This window comes from Hyla sarda, chromosome 5, assembly GCF_029499605.1.
Source record: "Hyla sarda isolate aHylSar1 chromosome 5, aHylSar1.hap1, whole genome shotgun sequence".
Classification (NCBI taxonomy): Eukaryota; Metazoa; Chordata; class Amphibia; order Anura; family Hylidae; genus Hyla; species Hyla sarda.
In genome coordinates, this window is record NC_079193.1 from 355046426 (window position 1) to 355060985 (window position 14560).

Consider the following 14560-nt stretch of genomic DNA (forward strand, 5'->3'; position numbering starts at 1 on the left):
GATCTATAAATCATCTCCTATCCTCTGGATAGGGGATGAGTTATTTTCCACTACATTACTCCTTTAACTCTGCTTCATAAAACAGTACATACAAAAGTAAGGGGATAGTATGTTGACAGATGCCAAGCACAAGAATGCGTTGAAGGAGCCTAAAGTCTTCTTGTTAGGCTCCCCCATTCAACAGGAAAAGAAGACAAGATCAGACACATCCACCATCATCATCGTCATCATCATGAAAGATGACTTGTTAATCTTGTTACAGTCCTAGGACAAGCCGTCCATCATACTGTCATGTAGAAGAGCCGCCTGTCACGATGAGCGGGAAACGTGACTGTTTACAAGTAAGGGGTAAGTTACGGAACTGCAGCATTAGTGCTGTACATGGGATCAAAGGGCCCATAAAAGGATTTGTCAAGACATGGGGGTGAGGGTTCAAGAATGGAGAAAAAAAAAACATAAAACATTTATGAGAAAGTAAAAATCAAAAAAAGTAATAAAAAAAAAATAAAATAAAAAAAACAGCCAATGGACAAATACTTGCCATTTCAAATTTTTTTTTATATCTCGTCTTATTGCACAACAATTAAACCAATTTTGACAGTGAGCATCAGTAGCATTTGGATACAAATCACCGACCTCATTGGAATCAATGTTGCACAAATCTTCCAATAGTAATGGGGACAAATAAAGAAAAGAGAATGTAAACAGAAACCTCCACACGATGAGTATAGTGAGGTAGGACAAGAAAAAGAAAAGACAGACCGGCCACGAAGGAAATCTCATACATCATTAAAGGAAAACTATCATGCAGGACAACTTATCCACTTTCCAAAAGGATAGGGGAAAAGGGTCTGATTGCAGGGGGGGTCCAACTGCTTGCACGGCACCCCGGTAGTCCCCAGGAACAGTGTGTGTCTCTGTTCCTGGGGACTGCTGGAGTGCGTCCAGACTCTTATGCTCTATCCTTTGGATAGGGACAAGTTGTCCTGAATGCTAGTTCTCCCTTAATATCCCCTTAATAAAGGGGCAGGTAATAGAATAGTGCACAATGTGAAAAACCTATTAGCTGTGTACTAGAAAAGTGACCCCATACACGCCAAACTTTATTTAACTTAGCTGGGCATTTCTGATGTTTAAAGATCAGATATTCGTATTTAACAGTAGTCTTTACCAATCTCTGCCAATAAGAAAGAGTTGGGACCCTAGGGTTCATCCATAATAGAGCAATGGATTTACGAACTAAGAAAAGTGTGACTGCTGCTCTGCTTCAAAAAAGGCCTAAAAGACGACCCTTCAACCATCACTATACATCCCCAATAGAGCAATTAAAAAACACACTACATCCGAACAAAAGGTCTGAATGCGAGAGCTGGATCCTGGACCACATCATAAAGTCGGATCGAGGAATTCCACATCTATAACATTCTGTTGTCAGACATTGCTCCAGTCTAAATGAACAAACCAGTGTTAGCAGTGATGAAAAACCTATAACAGGATGAGTATTATTATTAGCGGCAGCATATACAAAAGAGAGGAGAGAACCTCATCCCATTGCTCATCTGACATGGGTCCACTTTTTAACTTGACCCCAAGAAGAAATGTGTAGAGGGCTGAAATAATCCCCCTCGGACCCTGAGACTATGAGAAGGAAGCAGGAGTACGACCAAGGAAGAATCCTTTGGGGAGGTCTTTAGAATCCTGGAAATACTGAAATGAATGAAAATCCTGATAATCACGTACATCACCGAGAGTACACACCCCATGATGTCCAAAACTGTGGATCTAACTCATGCGAAAAGTGAGGTAAAGAAGGATTGTGCCACATGGGTAAATCATACAATCCGTATAAATCATAAGATGCCACCCGAGACAACTAAGAAGGTTTCCGTTCCCGGCAGCCCTCCAACACCGGCCAGTGTTGAGTAAGATCTAAATAATGAGCTAAATGATGTTCTGTGTATGTACCACTGAGGAAGAGGTCAGACACTATCCATAGATACCCCGAAACGCGTTTGGAATTGCTACAAGTTCATATTTGATGCGGTTCACCTGCGGTTTTATTTTGCCATATAAAGGGATCATATCGGAATGATTGTCCGTCCATGTTTACTATGTCCGTGACATTGACGAATCAAGGACTATAACTTTCATTATTTGAAGGACTACAACTACCAGCAGACCTTTTTGCGATCCATCAGCAGCCAACTGTGATTCTGCTATCCAGCGCTAATTACTGGACTCAACAACCACATCCTCCAGGCCACTCTGCAACCTCCCGTCCGAAGCCAGGGAAAATTCCAACTTGCGGGACATACCGGGATCGAGTGCATTTGAGGTCAGCTGACCTGCAATCAGCTGACCGATTACATCACACGCCGCTTCCATCGGGCGATATCCATCTTCACGCCGAAGCGAGCACTGTTACCATCTGCAGGCACCGGTAGAGGCTTGACTCCATTACTGGTTGTCGACACCTCCAGTCGCAAAGTCACCATCCCGTGGAGTCACACTTCGAGACCCTGTGAACATCTGAACAAAGGGCGGCGAGTGGCACAGTGTGCCAAATTTCCTTCAAACAGGATGTCCATCGAGACACTCTCAATTTAAAGATACAGTGTCTGCTGGGAATAATATTATTGTATCAAATTTGGACATATCATTCATTTACGTACAGGATTGGAAACACTAGGAATTAATTGGATTTTTCATTTGATTATAACATTTTTTGGATTTTGCATTCCATCATTTATTTCATGACTATTTTTACAGGCTATTCCACTACAGGACTTTATTTTTTGGCAATATTATTATTATTTTTGACAGGTTTATTTCTATGTATTTTCTTTGCAGTTTTGTATATGATTTTTCCATATAACAATTTATATAAGGGTGAACCGCAGTAATATATCAGATCATTATTTCTATAGATAATTGTATTAACATATTCTCTTAAGTGAGCCTATTTATTGCAAGGGCCCTGTGGAGGCGCAACTTTTAGAGAAATTTTTTATTAATATTTTATTATTGTATATTAAACAGTATATTAATTGCAACTGGCTTTATTATTTACACCAGATATCCATCACATACTCACAGATGTGGGTGAGACACTGAGGACTGATCTCTTTGTTTCTATATTTTTTCCAGTATATTCCTTGAGTGAAGGAATCCAGTTAACCTCGTGTCCCTTTAGTGTGAGCTCCACATACTCTCTTTTTATCAAGTTATAAATAGGTTTCGCACATAAGGGAGCAATGGTCACATTTTACATTGGTAATCCTCCCCAAACTGACGGACAACGTATATTAGGGATCGACCGATTATCGGTTTGGCCGATATTATCTGCCGATATTCACGATTTTGGATGTTATCGGTATCGGCAATTACCTTGCCGATTATCCGATAATGCCACGCCCCCACCCCGTCCTGGCCAGAGACTGCCGCCGCCCCATTGCCTCCCCCATCCCCGGTTTTATAATTACCTGTTCCCGGGGTCCGCGCTACTTCTGGCTCCTGCGGCGTCCTGTGTTACGCTGTGCAAGGACGAGTGCTCAAGTCCTCAACGCAACATCACCGTCAGTGCGCAAAGTGACAGCTCAGGACGCCGCCGGAGCCAGAAGTAGCGCAGACCCCGGGCAGCGGCGGTGGTTTGATCTCTGGGCAGAGGAGAAGTAGGAGGAAAGGACCCCAGGACAGGTAGGGGGGAGAGAAGCGGGTGGTGACGGCGGTCTCTGGCACCGCAAAAGCCGCTGCAGTTCATTGATTTAAAGTGCCCGCTTTAAATCAATGATCTGCAGCAGCGTTGCCGGGGGAGGGGGGTATAAGTTATCGGCTATCGGCCTTAACCTCCGAGGATTATCGGTATCGGCCCTAAAAAAAATCGATAATGGTCGATCCCTAATGTATATCCCAGATATTTAAATGGGTCTACCATCCAAAGACCATGAGCTTCTTGTCCCCAGTCATTAGGGAGAAGGGGAATAAAAGCCGACTTACCCCAGTTGATAGGGAGACCAGAAAAGTCTCCAAACTGGACTAGGAGTAAATTTACGAGAGGCAATATGGTACATGGTGATTACAGGAAAAGACTCCTACCGTCCACCTACAGACCTACCCAATACTCCCTCATGCCATTAACGGTCCCAGAGTATTGTGGATGATGGTGAATTCCAAGAGCCAGTGACTCAATATCCAAAGCGAATAGTAAGGGAGAGATAGGGCAACCCTGCCACGTACCCCTGGCCAGCGAGAAGTAAGATGATAAAGACTCATTTATAGCCATCTTAGCTCTAGGAAACTTATACAACAGGGATATCCAATGGATACATTTCTGCTAAAACCCAAACGATCTCAGGACTGCTACCAAAACGGCCATTCGATTGAATCGATGACATTCGCCACATCCAGTGCAGCCAAAATTCAATCGCGCTTACTTGACACTCCCACGTATGTAATAGATAGCACTTCCAATAATATATCCGTAGGGTCCTATGTGTGGATCACATCAAGTAGTTTGTAGTCTAAATTAAGGAGCGGAATGGACCTATAAGAACTACATTCTAATGGATCCTTGTCAGGTTTTAGTAAGACTACTATTGTGGCATTATAAAGAGAGTCAGATAGGACCCTTCATAAAAAGAGGCTTTAAAGGGGTACTCCACCCCTATACAACTTATCCCCTATCCAAAGGATCTCTCTGCAGCACCCGACGTTCATTTAGAACCCTGGGTGCGGGCGTTGTGACGTCACAACCACGCCCCTCATGACGTCATGTCTAGCCCCCTCAATGCAAGTCTATGGGAGGGGGCGTGGCGGCCGCCATGCCCCCTCCCATAGACTTGCATTGAGGGGGTGACGTGACCCTGCACGCACCCAGCGCCCGGAATGTTCCGAACGCTGGGGCAGCGGAGTACCCCTTTTACAAGAGGTAAGGAGCCAGATGTTAGATATATTGGTGATAACTTCCACAGGCAAAACATCAAGACCCGGACACTTTCCAAGTCCCTTGCCTCCAACACCTCCTCTATCATAAAATCTGCATCATAGGCATCAAGCAAACCAGAACTTTCCAAAAGACAATCATCAAAAATAAATAAGAGTCCAGTTAGTCCTTCATCCCAGAATACAGAAAGGCATCCTCAGTGGAGTACAGATCAGTAAAGTAACTCGCAACGTGGGCAACAATATGGGCAATTTGGGTAAGCACCGTGCCACCGTCCCCAATGCAAAAAATTGTGCGTGATTGAGAGTTCCGATGGTCCAGATATAACAATAACCTACGCGCCTGATTTCTGAGTTCCAATGCGGATTGTTTATTTATAAATAAAAATGATCCTGCATAAACATATGCGGGTATACTATCGTGTTGACCAAATAATAACCAAAACGGGTTAAAGTGCCAACTGCGTGCACTAGGTCGTCCAGAAATAGTAATAGTAAGTATCATAGGGGAATGATCTGATAAACACCCTCCCCAGCCTTATGCCTATCCCTATCTGATATGAAGGATAGTCTTATACCTATCCCTATCTTATATGAAGGATAGCCTTATGCCTATCCCTATCTTATATGAAGGATAGCCTTATACCTATCCCTATCTTATATGAAGAATAGCCTTATACCTATCCCCATCTTATATGAAGAATAGCCTTATACCTATCCCCATCTTATATGAAGAATAGCCTTATACCTATCCCCATCTTATATGAAGAATAGCCTTATATCTGTCCCATGCATGATTAAACTGCTTCACTGCATTTGCAGCTACCACTTCTGCAGGAAGTCTATTCCATGCATCCACTACTCCCTCAGTTTTGCTGCATGCATAGTCCTTATGACCCAGCAATATTTCTTTGTTGGATGAATTCATATGGACATATAGAACCACCATATACCTCAGTATGGAGATACAGTATGACACCACAGAAGTCTATGGGGGGGGTGTCCAGAATACAGTCAAGTGCACAAGGCTATTCATACTGTTGTCCCTGCCATAAACTTGGGACGCGCCGCTGCAAACAGCTTGTGATCAGCTCTATACTGTAATAATGATAATAATTCTATCTTCTCCGTCTGGTTCAGCGCTATTACCTGCCAGATGTTTAGGAATAATACAGACGGGGGAGGAGGGGACCTTCAAAGCTTCTGGGCAGCAGACGGCGGACCCAACCTGTACCTCTCCCATCTAATCCAGACACTCCAGAACATTGTCCTCTGTAATTTGCGGCTGTAAAATCACTTAGGGGAACATGTGAGGATGGAAATGACATGATTTGGGCTCTCGCCGACAAATGACGACTAATGGCCTCTTATCTCCTGTGATTTGCCCCCTGGACGGTTCCCTCTCTCACGTCACATCTTGATCTCGGTTGTTTAGGATCCGTCAGTCTCGGAGAAGCGTCTTGTGATCATCCAGGGTTACTGGCAGGACTCATTCACGGACACATAATGGATTAGGCACAGTAGCTGTTCTGGAGCGTCTACTAAAATCCTATAAAAGAGAACTTGAAAGCGGCTGCTGCCTGGAACATGACAGAGGTTTATATGTCTGGGAATTACTAATATGGGGGTGACAGCGTCTGGAATGCTGCAAAATACTCATATTGTATTCAATGCATGGATTTATATATGGTCCAGCACAGAGGTCCCAAACTGTGGCCCTCCAGATGTTGCAAAACTTCAACACCCAGCATGCCCGGACAGCCAACGGCTGTCCGGGCATGCTGGGAGTTGAAGTTTTGCAACTAAAAGAGATAGTTGTCAACTAAAAAGCTAGAGTTAAAGGGGTTATCCAGGAAAAAACAACATCATTTTTTTATATATCAACTGGCTCCAGAAAGTTAAACAGATTTGTAAATTACTTCTATTAAAAAATCTTAATCCTTTCAGTACTTATGAGCTTCTGAAGTTGAGTTGTTCTTTTCTGTCTAAGTGCTCTCTGATGACACGTGTCTCGGGAACCGCCCAGTTTAGAAGCAAATCCCCATAGCAAACCTCTTCTAAACTGGGCGGTTTCCAAGACACGTGTCATCAGAGAGCACTTAGACGGAAAAGAACAACTCAACTTCAGAAGCTCATAAGTACTGAAAGGATTAAGATTTTTTTTAATAGTAGTAATTTACAAATCTGTTTAACTTTCTGGAGCCAGTTGATATATATAAAAAAAAGTTTTTTCCTGGATAACCCCTTTAAATAAATCTAACCCACCTCAAGGTCTCATGAAAGTCTATGGGATTTCCTGATTGTGTTACTCTCGGGTTGCAGAGATTGCCCGGGACTTTTAAACACCCCGCCGACTATCCGGCAGGCAAGTGCAGAGGCTGGGATATAAGGACGGGATATTAGGTCAGGATATAAATGAGGATGGGCTTAGAGGACGGGCTTAGAGGACGGGCTTAGAGGTCGGGCTTAGAGGTCGGGCTTAGAGGTCGGGCTTAGAGGTCGGGCTTAGAGGTCGGGCTTAGAGGTCGGGCTTAGAGGTCGGGCGCACAACCGTTGCATTTCTTCTCCCACTAGGTTTGGCAGGTGTTGTAGTGGTGTATGCCTTAGTTTGTTGGGTGAAGTAGGGACAGTTAAAGGGGTATTCCAGGATTTTTTTTTATTTGACTATGCTACAGGGGCTGTAAAGTTAGTGTAGTTCATAATATAGTGTCTGTACCTGTGTGTGACGGTTTTCTCACAATTCTTCTGTGATTTTCACCCAAATATTTATTTTTACCAGCATACAAAATGACTGTTGTCTCAGATGTTTCCCAGGTTGCAATGCGGCCAAGACATTACATCACTAGTCAGCTGATGACAGCGAGCCTGTCTGCTTCAATGTGTGGAGCGATTGCTTGGTGGGAGAGAGATCAATCTGCAACTAATACAACAGCTGTAGGCACCCTGATTGAAAACCACCGGTCTTTTGAATGGATGCAGCTCATTTATGTTTCAATGGGTGGGGTGGCTGATGTGTGGGAGGGAGGAAAATGGAATTCTGGGATTTGTAGGCAAAGAAGAAAACTCAAACAGGAAATACCAGTTCACAAAAAGCTAGGCACAGCGTTATGGTAATCTCACAACATAGCCATATAGCCCCAAGACAAGAGCAGATCCTTCCTAAGCATGTCCATTACTGTCTGCCAGGTACGTACTAAAATCACCTTATGGTGGAGAACCCCTTTAATGCCTTGGTTCAGAAGGAGTTGCAGTGATGGCGCACGCCTAGGTCAGGTTAGTGTTGTAATGATGGTACATGTCTAGGTTTGAAGGGTGCTGTAGAAATAGTACAAGGGTTTGGGGTTTTTGTAGACATGGTGCATTCCTGGGTTTGATGGGTGTCACAAAGTATATGCAATAAAGCCATTAATAAAAACCCCTATTAGTATATTAATCCATGCACATACTTCACTCCAGCTCTTATATAAAGAGGAAAAATCCAACATAACACAACACACGTAAATACTAACAAGCTGTAAATTATGCCTCACCCCGCGCCCCTGTGACATGGTAATGAATCCCAATGTACGGCCTGAAGCTGAAGCCTGACTAATAGTCCATTAAAGGGCTGACAATGGTTTCCACTTGACTATAGAACAAGCAGCTTTCTTCACAGTACGGCGAGGTGCGGGGAGGCGTAACCCCAGCGTCTGCGCTAAAGCAAATGAAGCCCCAGTCACTTCCATCTCACTTCAAAGCCTTCATTCTTTCCTCACTTAACTATCCGACGAACATTGAACATTTTGGGACCATAAAAAGGGTCTGAAATTCATTTCTATTGATGATATTCTGCTCCGCACATTTATGTTTTAACCCCCAGAGCAGGAGGCTGAGAAGTAAAAGAGCGGGATAAATGCGAGACCATAAAGGGGTCTTAAGGAGACGACGTCTGAGACCGGAATCCTGCACAATGGAGATCTGAGGGGAAGAAACTGCATTTATTACAATGGATTATCCTCACAATGTGGTCCCTGAGCTTCACATGTTGGAGACTTTTCATCTGCGGCTTTTCAGGAACGATAAATACCTTGGAGATCATTTGCAATGAGCCAGAACAAAAAACACAGCTCGGAGACATAAAGGGAACGGCTAAGCGCTGCGAAACCAATAGGTACAAATCTATACGTACAGGCGGGCACGAAGCCAAGGTGATTTCGTTGTCTTACACATTCTCTGATTTTATGCAGATAACATTAGTTTTCTGTCTATGAAAAGTTTTGTAACTTTCTAATATACTTGGCTTCAATCCCGAATCATTTTCATGATCTGCTTGCTGTCAGGGAATAGAAAGAAAACTTCTTACAGCTGATAGTTTGTTACAACTTTGTCAAGTCTAAACAGTTGTACAGGACTCCAGGCTACATTGTTACTGCGCTGATACATTGCAGCAAATCTTCAGGACAGGAGGTTGATTTGTGCTGCTCAGAGTCGTAACTTGGGGTACTCCGCTGCCCTAGCGTTCGGAACATTTATTTACAAATGCTGAGTGCGGGCTGCGGGGGGTTGTGACATCACGCCACGCCTCCTCAGTGCAAGTCTATGTGAGGGGGCGTGACGGCCGATACGCCCCCTCCCATAGACTTGCACTGAGGGGGTGTGGACGTGATGTCACGAGGGGTGTGGCTGAGACATCATGACCCGACCCCATCTCCCGCAGCCAGCTTTCGGAACTAAATGTTCCTAATGCTGGGGCAGCGGAGTACCTTTTTAGAACTCCAGGGCAAATACAAAATGAGTAACAGGTCCCCCACCTACCATTACTCTGGTGTCACCTTATGAGGCAGATGGACCTTTAGGACCTATCAGGCATCTTGGTCTGGATGGAACAGCTACCTCTGCACCCCATTAAAAAGGATACGACTGGATACAATTGCAGCAAACTGCCAGCTGTGAATGGTATTAGATTGGAGCATCTCCATACAAACACTGAGACCATATAAACTCCATACAAACACAGGGAGACCACATAAACTCCATACAAACACAGGGAGACCATATAAACTCCATACAAACACAGGGAGACCATATAAACTCCATACGAACACAGGGAGACCATATAAACTCCATACAAACACAGGGAGACCATGTAAACTCCATACAAATACAAGGAAAACATACAAACTCCATACAAACACCGGGAGACCATATAAACTCCATACAAATACAGGGAGACCATATAAACTCCATACAAACACAGGGAGACCACATGAACTCCATACAAACACAGGGAGAGCATATAAACAAACACAGGGAGAGCATATAAACTCCATACAAACACAGGGAGAGCATATAAACTCCATACAAACACAGGGAGACCATATAAACTCCATACAAACACAGGGAGACCATGTAAACTCCATACAAATACAAGGAAAACATACAAACTCCATACAAACACCGGGAGACCATATAAACTCCATACAAATACAGGGAGACCATATAAACTCCATACAAACACAGGGAGACCATATAAACTCCATACAAACACAGGGAGACCACATGAACTCCATACAAACACAGGGAGAGCATATAAACAAACACAGGGAGGCCATATAAACTCCATACAAACACAGGGAGACCATATAAACTCCATACAAACACAGGGAGAGACCATATAAACTCCATACAAACACAGGGAGACCACATAAACTCCATACAAACACAGGGAGAGCATATAAACTCCATACAAACACAGGGAGACCATATAAACTCCATACAAATACAGGGAGACCATATAAACTCCATACAAACACAGGGAGACCATATAAACTCCATACAAACACAGGGAGACCATATAAACTCCATACAAACACAGGGAGACCATATAAACTCCATACAAACACAGGGACACCATATAAACTCCATACAAACACAGGGAGACCATATAAACTCCATACAAACACAGGGAGACCATATAAACTCCATACAAACACAGGGAGACCATATAAACTCCATACAAACACAGGGAGACCATATAAACTCCATACAAACACAGGGAGACCATATAAACTCCATACAAACACAGGGAGACCATATAAACTCCATACAAACACAGGGAGACCATATAAACTCCATACAAATACAAGGAAAACATACAAACTCCATACAAACACAGGGAGACCATATAAACTCCATACAAACACAGGGAGACCATATAAACTACATACAAACACAGGGAGACCATATAAACTCCATACAAACACAGGGAGACCATATAAACTCCATACAAACACAGGGAGACCATATAAACTCCATACAAACACAGGGAGAACATATAAACTCCATACAAACACAGGGAGACCATATAAACTCCATACAAACACAGGGAGACCATATAAACTCCATACAAACACAGGGAGGCCATATAAACTCCATACAAACACAGGGAGAGCATATAAACTCCATACAAACACAGGGAGAGCATATAAACTCCATACAAACACAGGGAGACCATATAAACTCCATACAAACACAGGGAGACCATGTAAACTCCATACAAATACAAGGAAAACATACAAACTCCATACAAACACCGGGAGACCATATAAACTCCATACAAATACAGGGAGACCATATAAACTCCATACAAACACAGGGAGACCATATAAACTCCATACAAACACAGGGAGACCACATGAACTCCATACAAACACAGGGAGAGCATATAAACAAACACAGGGAGGCCATATAAACTCCATACAAACACAGGGAGACCATATAAACTCCATACAAACACAGGGAGAGACCATATAAACTCCATACAAACACAGGGAGACCACATAAACTCCATACAAACACAGGGAGAGCATATAAACTCCATACAAACACAGGGAGACCATATAAACTCCATACAAATACAGGGAGACCATATAAACTCCATACAAACACAGGGAGACCATATAAACTCCATACAAACACAGGGAGACCATATAAACTCCATACAAACACAGGGAGACCATATAAACTCCATACAAACACAGGGACACCATATAAACTCCATACAAACACAGGGACACCATATAAACTCCATACAAACACAGGGAGACCATATAAACTCCATACAAACACAGGGAGACCATATAAACTCCATACAAACACAGGGAGACCATATAAACTCCATACAAACACAGGGAGACCATATAAACTCCATACAAACACAGGGAGACCATATAAACTCCATACAAACACAGGGAGACCATATAAACTCCATACAAATACAAGGAAAACATACAAACTCCATACAAACACAGGGAGACCATATAAACTCCATACAAACACAGGGAGACCATATAAACTACATACAAACACAGGGAGACCATATAAACTCCATACAAACACAGGGAGACCATATAAACTCCATACAAACACAGGGAGACCATATAAACTCCATACAAACACAGGGAGACCATATAAACTCCATACAAACACAGGGAGAACATATAAACTCCATACAAACACAGAGAGACCATATAAACTCCATACAAACACAGGGAGACCATATAAACTCCATACAAATACAAGGAAAACATACAAACTCCATACAAACACAGGGAGACCATATAAACTCCATACAAACACAGGGAGACCATATAAACTCCATACAAACACAGGGAGACCATATAAACTCCATACAAATACAAGGAAAACATATAAACTCCATACAAACACAGGGAGACCATATAAACTCCATACAAACACAGGGAGACCATATAAACTCCATACGAACACAGGGAGACCATATAAACTCCATACAAACACAGGGAGACCATATAAACTCCATACAAACACCGGGAGACCATATAAACTCCATACAAACACCGGGAGACCGTATAAACTCCATACAAACACAGGGAGACCATATAAACTCCATACAAACACAGGGAGACCATATAAACTCCATACAAACACAGGGAGACCATATAAACTCCATACAAACACAGGGAGACCATATAAACTCCATACAAACACAGGGAGACCATTTAAACTCCATACAAACACCGGGAGACCATATAAACTCCATACAAACACAGGGAGACCATATAAACTCCATACAAACACAGGGAGACCATATAAACTCCATACAAACACAGGGAGACCATTTAAACTCCATACAAACACAGGGAGACCATATAAACTCCATACAAACACAGGGAGACCATATAAACTCCATACAAACACAGGGAGAACATATAAACTCCATACAAACACAGGGATAACATATAAACTCCATACAAATACAGAGAGACCATATAAACTCCATACAAACACAGGGAGACCATATAAACTCCATACAAATACAAGGAAAACATACAAACTCCATACAAACACAGGGAGACCATATAAACTCCATACAAATACAAGGAAAACATATAAACTCCATACAAACACAGGGAGACCATATAAACTCCATACAAATACAAGGAAAACATTAACTCCATACAAACACAGGGAGACCATATAAACTCCATACGAACACAGGGAGACCATATAAACTCCATACAAACACAGGGAGACCATATAAACTCCATACAAACACAGGGAGACCATATAAACTCCATACGAACACCGGGAGACCATATAAACTCCATACGAACACAGGGAGACCATATAAACTCCATACAAACACAGGGAGAGCATATAAACTCCATACAAACACAGGGAGAACATATAAACTCCATACAAACACAGGGAGACCATATAAACTCCATACAAACACAGGGAGACCATATAAACTCCATACAAACACAGGGAGAGCATATAAACTCCATACAAACACAGGGAGACCATATAAACTCCATACAAACACAGGGAGACCATATAAACTCCATACAAACACAGGGAGACCATATAAACTCCATACAAACACAGGGAGAGCATATAAACTCCGTACAAACACAGGGAGACCATATAAACTCCATACAAACACAGGGAGAGCATATAAACTCCATACAAACACCGGGAGACCATATAAACTCCATACAAACACAGGGAGACCATATAAACTCCATACAAACACAGAGAGACCATATAAACTCCATACAAACACAGGGGGACCATATAAACTCCATACAAACACAGGGAGACCATATAAACTCCATACAAACACCGGGAGACCATATAAACTCCATACAAACACCGGGAGACCATATAAACTCCATACAAACACAGGGAGACCATATAAACTCCATACAAACACAGGGAGACCATATAAACTCCATACAAACACAGAGAGACCATATAAACTCCATACAAACACAGGGAGAGACCATATAAACTCCATACAAACACCGGGAGACCATATAAACTCCATACAAACACCGGGAGACCATATAAACTCCATACAAACACAGGGAGACCATATAAACTCCATACAAACACAGGGAGACCATATAAACTCCATACAAACACAGGGAGACCATATAAACTCCATACAAACACAGGGAGACCATATAAACTCCATACAAACACAGGGAGACCATATAAACTCCATACAAACACCGGGAGACCATATAAACTCCATACAAACACCGGGAGACCATATAAACTCCATACAAACACCGGGAGACCATATAAACTCCAT

The 14560-nt window shown here is 42.6% G+C and overlaps 1 protein-coding gene across 2 annotated transcripts in view; it reads right to left on the reverse strand.

Annotated features, from left to right (window-relative positions):
- The window catches only part of MRPL13 (mitochondrial ribosomal protein L13), a 65952-nt gene that overhangs the window by 10619 nt on the left and 40773 nt on the right, over positions 1 to 14560 (reverse strand). The window lies entirely within an intron of this gene.